Raw genomic sequence first — 10,717 nt, 5'->3', positions numbered from 1 at the left:
ATCAAAAACAATTATAAAAGACATTTTATTTACACGGGAAGCATCAAGAAATGTAATGTTGCGTAATATGTCAACATATAGGTCAAATAGTGGCAGCACGGTGGCTCACAGCAAGAAGGTCATTGGTTTAAGTCCCGGTTGGATCAGATGACATTTCTGTGTAGAGTTTGCATGTTCTGCCCATGTTGGCATGCTCCGGTTTCCCCCACAGTCCAAACACATGAGCCTTAGGTGAATTGGATAAACAAAATTGTCCATAGGACATCCGCTGAGTAAAACATATGTTGGAATAGTTGGTGGTTCATTCCGCTGTGGCGACCTCTGAATAATAAAGGGACTAAGCTGAAAGAAAATGAATGAATGAATGTATTAGTCACAGGTGACACAGTGGCTCAATGGTTAGCACTGTCGCTTCACAGCAAGAAGGTTGCTTGTTTGAGTCCCAGCTGGATCAGTTGGCATTTCTGTGTGAAGTTTGCATGTTCTCCCCATGTTTGCGTGCTCCGGCTTGCCCCACAGCCCAAACACATGAGCCATAGGTGAATTGGATAAACGAAATAGTCCAGAGTGTATAAATGTGAATGTGAGTGTGTATGGGTGTTTCCACGTACTAAGTTGCAGCTGGAAGGGCATCAGCTAAGTAAAACATATGATGGAATAGTTGGTGGTTCATTCCGCTGTGGCGACCTCTGATTAATAAATGGACTAAGCTGTAGGGAAATGAATGAAATGTATTAGTCACAGGAGACACAGTGGCTCAATGGTTAGTACTGTCACTTCACAGCAAGAAGGTTGCTTGTTTGAGTCCCTGCTGGATTAGTTGGCGTTTCTGTGTGGAGTTTGCATGTTCTCCCTGTGTTGGTGTGGGTTTCCTCTGGGTGCTCTGGTTTCCCCCACAGTCCAAACACATGCGCTATAGGGGAATTAACTAAATTGTCCACAGTGTGTGAGTGTGAATGTGACTTTGTATGGGTGTTTCCCAATACAGGTTTGCAGCTGGAGGCGCTGCGTAAAACATATGATACAATTGTTGGTGGTTCATTCCGCTGTGGCAACCTTTGATTAATAAAGGGACTAAGCCGAAGGAAAATAAATTAAATGTATTAGTTACAGGTGACGCAGTGGCTCAATGGGCACTGTTGCTTCACAGCAAGAAGGTCGCTGGTTCGAGTCCCAGCTGGATCAGTTGGCATTTCTGTGTATAGTTTGCATGTTCTCCCTGTGTTGACGTGTGTTTCCTTCGGGTGCTTCGGTTTCTCCCACAGTCCAAAGACATGCACTATAGGAGAATTGGAGAAGCTAAATTGGCTGTGGTGTATGAGAGTGGATGTAAATGAGTGTGTATGGGTGTTTCCCAGAACTGGGTTGCAGCTGGAAACCCTAACCCTATGCTGGATTAGTTGGCGGTTCATTCAACTCTAGCAACCTCTGATGAATAAAGGGGCTAAGCTGAAGAAAAATGAATGATTGAACGATTAAGTCACATTCACTACACTTACATGACCCATTTATTTGACCATAAGCAGTGTAAGAGTAACTGATGCAGTCAATGGATCTACAGTAGGAGTGTTCACACACACAAGACATGAGAGATATTGTGTAATAATTGCGTTGGCTGAGATATTCTGATGGATGATTATTACTGGGGTCTGTCTCTGTGCCCACACACTCCACTGATGCCTTTCTATTTTCAGACTCGCTCTGATTAGCCTCTTTCATCAGAGCTGACTGCATGAAGAGAGACGTCGCATTGGATTCCTGCACAGATGGACTGGAGTCGGAGTGTGTTTATGAGGGATGTAGGAGTGTTTGTGTGAGTGTGTGTGAGACATATAAGCACACAAATTTGTGAATTTCATTCATTCATTCATTCATTCATTCATTCATTCATTCGACTTAGTCCCTTTATTAATCAGGGGTCGATCCAGCGGAATGAAGCAGCAAATTATCCAGCACGTTTTACACAGCAGATGTCCTTCTAGCTGCAGCCCAACACTGTGAAATACCCATACACACTCATTCACACTCATACACTATGGACGATTTAACTTATTCAATATAACACATTTGTTTGGACTTGTGGGGGAAAACGGAGCACGCAGAGGAAACCCATGCCAACACGGGTAGACCATGCAAACTCCACACAGAAATGCAAACTGGTCCAACCGAGGCTCTAACCAGCGACCTTCTTGCTGTGAGGCGACTGTGGTACCGTGACGCTGCATAATGTTTTCATTCCAAATGTTTTACAGTGACCCCACTGTGTGTGTGTGTGTGTGAGAGAGTGTGTGTGTGTGTGTGTGCTTTTGTGTATGTGTGTGCTTTTGCAGGTGATTGTGTGTGTGCATATGTGTTTGTCTGTCTGTGTCTCTGTGTGTTTGTTTGTGCATGTGTGTGTTTGTATGTCTGTCTGTTTATCTTTCTTTGTGTGTATCTGTCTGTGTGTGTGTGTGTGTTTGTGTCTGTCTGTCTGTCTGTCTGTCTGTGTTTGTTCCTGTGTATGTATGTGTTCCTGTGTGCCTCTCTCTGTGTGTGTTGCTGTGTGCCTCAGTGTGTGTGTTCATGTGTGTGTGTGTCAGTCTGTCTGTCTGTCTATCCATGTGTGTGTGTGTGTGTGTGTTGCTGGGTGTGTTTCTCTCTCTCTCTCTCTCTCTCTCTCTCTCTCTCTCTCTCTCTCTCTCTCTCTGTGGTCTGTCTTCCTGTCTATCCATCTCTCTGTCTGACTGTGTGTCTGTGTGTGTGAGTCAGTTTGTCAATTCGTCTGTCTGTCCGACAGTGTGAGACTGTGCAGTTTTATGTGTGTGTGTGTGTGTGTGTGTTTGTGCGTGTGGTGTGTATGTGTGTTCATCTGTCTATTCATCTGTGTATGTGAATCTGTGCATGTGTGTGTGCATTTTTATGTGTGTGCATTTTTATGTGTGTGTGTGTGTGTGTGTGTGTATGTGATTACGTGGGTGTGTCATTTCCAGTCACTGCAAGTAGTTTTGAGAAGATCGTGATCTCATCACACACACACACACACACACACACACGATGTAATTCCCCCTGTTTGGCATTTCTCCTTCATTATTTCTTGCGTTGCATCTCTTAATCATAATAGTTATCTGGGGCGTCACGGTGGCACAGTCGGTAGCCTGACAGCAAGAAGGTCGGTGGTTCGAGCCCCGGCTGGGTCAGTTGGCATTTCTGTGTGGAGCTAAATTGCCCGTAGTCTATGTGTGTGAATGCAAAAGTGTATAGATGTTTCCCAGTGTTGGGTTGCGGCTGGAAGTACATCCGCTGCGTAAAACATATGCTGGACAAGTTGGCGGTTCATTCCTCTGTGATGACCCCTGATTAATAAAGGGACTAAGCCGGAAAAAAATGAAGGAATGAATATTTTTTGATGACTTTAAATGAATGTGTCTGATAAAGTGGTGTTTAATAAAGTGTGTGTGATGAAAAGTGTGTGTTTGAGGGTCTCCCGCAGAAGTAGGGCACAGAGGGCTGTACAGTAGGCGTCATTAGCAGGTCAGCGCTCTCCCTCTGATCTGTCTCTCCTCTTCTGCACTTACAGTCATTAATATTGCATGAGCATGAGCGGTGCCGTGTTATCACTGTATTCGCATATTTTCTCCACCTTTGATTTACTTTAGGCTACACTTTGGTGGAATTAACGGCACAGTTCACTGGTGATCTGTAACTATGAATATGAAGATTTGTGAAAGTTCATTCCCACATGCTTTAATGTCTACATTTAGCCTTCATGTAAGTAAAATGCATATGACATTTAAGGTGGCGCGGTGGCGCAGTGGGGAGCATGATCGCCTCACAGCAAGAAGGTCACTGGTTCGAGTCCCGGCTCAGTTGGCATTTCTGTGTAGAGTTTGCATGTTCTCCCTGTGTTGGTGTGGGTTTTCTCCGGGTGCTCCGGTTTCCACAGTCCAAAGACATGCTGTACAGGTGAATTGGTCATAGTGTATATGTGGGAATGAGTGTGTATGGATGTTTTCCAATACTGGGTTGCAGCCGGAAGGGCATCAGCTGTGTAAAACCTATGCTGGATAAATTGGTGATTCATTCAGCTGTGGCGACCCATGGTGAATAAAGGGACTAAGCCGAAAGAAAATGAATAAATTAATTACTAGCTTGATTTAGCATGATGCTATTATGTTATGACCTTGCAATGATAACACAAAACATTGCTAGCATGTTGATAATGTTTGCCTGATTTTAAATTTCTAGCATACAGCCTACATATATTTTTAACACATTGCTAGCATGAGTGTTTTTCATAGCTAGCATGTTTTTATCCCAAAACTAGCTTTTTGCTATGTTTAGTGGGTTTCTAGCAACTAGCATATTGCTAGTGTATTTACACATTGCTAACGTAGCACATATAAACATGGTGCTAGCATGATTTAACATGCTGTTATGTTCTAAAACGTCACTAGGATATTGTAGCATGTTAGCTTGTTGCTACATAACATTTCTAATGTTTTCCCTACTAAAAAAACAGCTTAAACCAGCCTAGGCTGGTTGGCTGGTTTTAGCTGGTCAACCAGGCTGGTTTTAGAGGGTTTTGGCAATTTCCAGGCTGGTTTCCAGCCATTTCCAGCCTGGTCTTAGCTGGACAGGCTGGGAGATGATCAGCTAAAACCAGCTTGACCAGCTTAGCCAGGCTGGAAGCCCACCCAAAACCAGCTATGTCCAGCTTAAACCAGGCTGGATTTACCTGGTCAGGCTGGAAAATGACCAGCTAAGACCAGGCTGAAAATGGCTGAAAACCAGCCTGGAAATGGCTAATACCCCTCTAAAACCAGCCTGGTCGACCAGCTAAAACCAGCCAACCAGCCTAGGCTGGTTTTAGCTGAATTTTTCAGCAGGGTTAACATATTAACAATGCTGTGGTGTGATTTAACATGTTTGCTAATGTTTAAACACTTTGCTAGCATTTTAAAAAGTTTGGTTAACATATCTTAGCATTGTGTTAGCCGGATTTAACATGTAAGACGTAAGAATATATGCTCAAACATGTCAGATGGTTGTTATGCTTTGCTGATAGATAGATAGACAGACAGACAGACAGACAGACAGACAGACAGACAGACAGACAGACAGACAGACAGACAGACAGACAGACAGATAGATAGATAGATAGATAGATAGATAGATAGATAGATAGATAGATAGATAGATAGATATTCATGTCTGACCCATTTTCCTGTTTCTGAATTGTGAAGTTGAGAGAGTTCAACTCTCTAATAATAATATTAATGTCAACACACGTTAAGAGCCCGTTTGATCACATAAATCCATTACGAGTAGTCGCCTTTATAGTATTATTAGACTAAAGGAAAGAGAAATAAAGATTAACCTGTTTTGCTGTGGATTAGGCTAATCCACAGCAGCGCTATTTCCCTTTAATGTCGTATGACTGACATTATGATTCACAACGAACAGCTCTTTTTACAACTTTATATCTCAAAAGGGTCCGAGATTGAGCACACCAACTTATGAGACAACTTTTTTTTTTTTTCTTAAACAATTACTTGACAGGTTTAGCACATTGACATTAGTTATAAATATGAATGCAAATTAACCACTAATCATCTATCCATCCAGAACCACAGGGATGTTTTGAATAACACCTGAAGGATGATCAATATCTAAAATGATTAATCACAGCATCAGCCTGCGCTAAAAATTACCCCGCAAACTACTCCATAATTGAGTTATTTGAGTTATTTGACTGAATGCGAACAGTCAACTACTCCACTCCAAATGGACAGTTTGTCTCTAATAACCTTACAAAGATACACTTTAAAACCCAGCTGTCAACTTAATCAAATGAAATGAGTGTAGTTAACTCAACATTGGCTGAAAAGTAATTACTCATTTGAAAAGAGTTTTGAACTTAGTGTTGAAGATAATGAGTTAATTAAATACCTCATTAGTACTCATATAGATTAATTTAACTCAAAGGGTTTGTTGCAATCGGTTTTCTCAAACGGTTTGAGTTGCCTTAACTTTTTGGGTTTTACAGTGTATCTTTTATAAATGCTGTTGTTTTAGTTTATCGATACTTGTCAATCAGAGGGTTACAATATTCATTTATTAATATTTAAAGAGAGGATAAGACAATCAGTAACTGGCAGAAATCCTTCCGGACCGGCCGATTCATTCACTGCACCTGCACAGCCCCAATCACCAGAATACTAATCACCTTCACCTGTTGCTCATCACTCACTCACATGAATGCTTGCATTCACCTGTCGTTGTATCCTGCCTGCCTGCTCGCTCACCAGTTTGCCTGTCATCTCGTCCTGTGAATCCTGTAGTGTGTTTTCCTCCATCGGCATCATCTTGTTTTAGTTACCACCCGAAGTTAACTTCTGTTTGTTTCGTTTTCTTTTATTATGTTGGTATTGATGATATTTCTGTTCTGAACTACCTCCTTTACATAGTTTAAAGTATCATTAAACATCCATTCTTTCTGTGAATCCGCCATTGTCTTCTCTCTCATCTGTTACAATAATAAAGGTCAAAATTCTCTGTACATGTTTTTCAATGCAAAAAAAGTCAGATTTTTGTGACACATCCTGAAAATGCTCAAGGCAGCACTATCTACTACTTGCAGAGCTGTTTGAAAACTAAGGTAAAGTTAGACATCACTGCATTTAGTGAGGTATCTGAGAACAAGACACTGAATGTGTATGTTTCACATTTTTACTGCATTTGCTCTTTGCAATACTAATTTATTCACATCATTGTGCAAAAGAATAAACACATCCTTATATACAGCAAACACAAACTTCCTTTGGGTAGAGCTGTGCCCAACTGTACACAATATTGCAGAACATATTGGAACTGAACCTCCAACACACACAGGTCTGTAAATCATTCTTTAAATTGTTCATTTTAGAAGACTTTTTCTGGCGAAAAAAAGATTTAAAGATGTTTATAAAATTATCTTGACAGAGTTTGACAACTAGTTCAACATTTTTGTATGTAATGACTCAAGTAATGAAATGAGGACTGTTAGTTTTATGTGGAATGACTATTCAGCATTCACAAGTCTAGTTATTCTTCACTTACATGACATAAGCAAATGAAAATGTTATAAACGGCAGAGAGTAGTGTGAAAGCAGTTGATGCATGTCCAAAAGCATTTGCAGTTTGCTGGACGGAATGAGAAAATGCTACTATGATGTGCACAAATGACTAACTGTTTTGAGAAATGCATTAACCGTTGTTCAAATGTAAATAGTGTAGTGAGAAATGCACCAAAGCCACTAAAAAAACTGTAATTGTAATTTTATTAAACTTGAGTCTCCAAACTTTTGTACTTTGATTTCATGTTCACATTAACCCCGACGACATGCTTGCCTTTCTCGTCCATTTGCTTCATGTGCATTATGTAAATTTCTGAATAATCCATGAATCAATGCAGACATCTTGAAGAGCAGAGTGTTTGATTTGCTGATCGCAGCAGCTCGAGAAGCTGACAGACGCGCTTTCCTTGCTGGAACTGAGAAAAATGTAAGTGCAGGATCACAAACAAAACTGTAAATCAAAGCACTGACATGAACACAAATAAAGAAGACAATACCTTACAAATGTTGCATTCATTTTTTGGGGCTTAGTCACTTGATTAATCAGGGGTCACCACAGTGGAATGAACCGCCAACTTATCCAGCCTAGCGGATTCCCTTCCAGCTGCAATCCAACAGTGGAAAACACCCATACACTCTCATTCACACACATCAATCATACGAATTTAGTTCTTTCAATTCACCAATAGCGCATGTCTTTGGACTGTGTGGGAAACCGGAGCACCCAGAGGAAGCACATGCAAACTCTACCAAGAAATGCCTACTGACCCAGCCGAGACTTAAACCAGCAACCTTCTTGCTGAGGCGATCGTGCTACCCTGTGCTACCCATCGTGACACCTATATTAAAACATGACAGGATCAAACTATTTTAGTGTGTTAAATCTCATTAAAACATGTCAACATCTCTTTTGTTGACTTTATCAGGGTTTAAACCTTCACATTTCAAACTTTAAAAGTTTGTTGCTGTTTTAAACTTTCAGACAATTCATTTGTCAAGCAAACGTCAAAGTTTTGTTTTACTGTTGCACATATTATCCAGGTTGCAAAGAATTCTGTCCCAGATTTGGCATGAAGCTGGCACAGCAGGCATTCGTCCAGCACTGGCATACAGCACAAGGGCCAAACATGGCTGAGGTGGCACCGTCTTAGAAGACTTGGGCCAGATATCAAACGTAGTATTTGGCCCAGATGTTAAAAATGTATGTGTGGGCCACTTAAGTTTGGTCTACCTTGACCCACTTTTGAAATACATTTAAATTATTTTTGAGTAAAGAAACAATTCTATCAATCAGGCCGCTTCAAGAAAAAGCACATGCATAAAGCGAAATGCTTCATGAGTTTATAATAAACATTGCAGTCGCGACACACCAACATATTTGGCCCAGTTCAGGCCCAGTTATGGGTTATTAACTTGGCTGAGACTTGGCCCAGATATGGTCCCAGATATGGTCCATCTTTGCCTCTTCTCAAGCCAGACTTGGTCCAGTCATGTACCGTAATTCACTGCGGCATGTGGGCCAAGCAAATGCAGATACTGTGGGCCGGATCCAATAGTATCTGGATGCAGCCTTCATAATGCAAGCTGAGTTTGCATCACTCAGCGATGCAATGTCAGACACAATGCTCTCAATGGAGTGAGTGACGTCACTGTGACGGGTAGGGTTAGGGGCGGGGTTAGGTGAGCGCATTAAAAAGCATTGGATGCAGCTCAGATTGCACGGCATCCAGACCCCTCTCGCCAGATCTGGGCCAGAGAAATTTTGCTATGGGGGTACGTTCCTTATGTCCTAATGTTTTGTGATTTCCTAATCATGATCACATTGTATGGTTAAAAAAAGAGTGCTGTGATTGAATAAAATGACTTTTTTCATCCAGACTGTATTTCTGGAGCTGAGATGTGGTGTAAATTTAGCTCAAGTCTTGATGTTGTTCACATGCGTTTCTGTGTGACAATGAAGTCATTCATTTCTGTCCAGTATTATATTTAGGACACTTCCAAAGCTTCCTTTACAAGAGTTCAAATTGAAACCAGCAACGTTTCAGAAATCTTTTGTAAAACATCTATTGGTTTGGGGCGACACGGTGGCTCAGTGGTTAGCACTGTTACCTCACAGCAAGAAGGTCACTAGTTCGAGTCCCAGCAGGGTCAGTTGGCATTTCTGTGTGAAGTTTGCATGTTCTCTCCATGTTGGCGTTGACTTGTGGGTTTCCTCTGCATGCTCTGGTTTCCCTCACAGTCTAAACACATGCACTATAGGTGAACTGATTTGGCCATAGTGCATGTGAGTGAATGAGTGTGTATGGATGTTTCCCAATAATGGGTTGCAACTGGAAAGGCATCCACTGTGTAAAACATGCTGGATAAGTTGGTGGTTCATTCCACTGTGGCAACCCCTGATGAATAAAGGGACTAAGCTAAAGGAAAATGAATGAATTGATAGCAAAACATTATTGTGCAGTTTGACATCTAAAAACCTGAAACATGTCAAGAAGAAGGAGGTTTTCTCTTCATTAGCAAAGCAAATATCATCAGAAGTGATGCTCCACATCATTCTGCATTTGAAGCGCTTTCGGTGTCATTGCTCTCTGTAAATCCTCCTCTTGATGTGCCATTCATCACTCGTTTCACATGAGCTGCTTTGCTCTGAAGTATCTAAACGCATATTAAGAGCAACAAAACAAACCACTCACTCATGTCTTGACTGAGTTTGTCATAATCTGTTTGATGCATGCTCTGTGGGTAATATTAGAAACATTTGTATATACACATACAGTTGAAGTCGGAACTATTAGCCCGCCTGTTTTTTTCCCCAATTTCTGTTTAACAGAGCAGATTTTTTCCAACACATTTCTAAAGATAATAGTTTAATAACTCATTTCTAATAACTGATTTATTTTATCTTTGCCATGATGACAGTAAATAATGGCAAAGTGACAAACAGTCAGTCAACCGTGACCTCTGGTGGATTTACACGAGAAGAGCAGGCGGGAATGGCATTAGCGAGAGAAATTGGAGATCTGAAAAAGCGTACACAGCGGCCTCTGGTGGACTTGCGAAAACAAACAACGCCAAAAAAGGTACCTCCTGGGACATATTTGGCGCTCTCCAGAATTGTATATAGTAGTACATTTTGCATTTAAGCTAGTACCGTCACTGAGCCTAGCTGCAACTTTTTTCTACAGTGTTTTTCTTGCAGCAGTCCTATTTACTCCTGTCTGCTTCAAAACCATTTGAAAACCTTTTTTCCATACGTTGACGCTGAATTAAATTTTTATTGATTGTGATGACCTGCCCTCCAGCAAAACAGTGTTTCACAACGTTGCAGGGACATGAATGAAGCTTGTTTTTGAGGTGATGTGCAAAGTGTTTTACAATCCATCACAGAAAGAAGAGATAAAAGAAAGATGAGGCGGTAGGTGGCTATTAAATAAGAATGAGGCAAAAGCTCAAGCTGTGCTTTTAAACGGCCATGAAAGAGAAGCACCTGTGATGTGCGTCTCTCAGGTGAGCCCTGCTCAATGACCCGCAGAAAATGTGGAGGTAAAAATAAAAACTATTCTGCGCTCAATGGTTTTAAAAGTCTTTTAGTCATGGACTTAAAATAGAGCTTTAAAGGGCAC

Source organism: Danio rerio, chromosome 6, assembly GCF_052040795.2.
Source record: "Danio rerio strain M-AB ecotype USA chromosome 6, GRCz13ab, whole genome shotgun sequence".
Taxonomy (NCBI): domain Eukaryota; kingdom Metazoa; phylum Chordata; class Actinopteri; order Cypriniformes; family Danionidae; genus Danio; species Danio rerio.
This window is presented reverse-complemented; position numbering follows the sequence as displayed.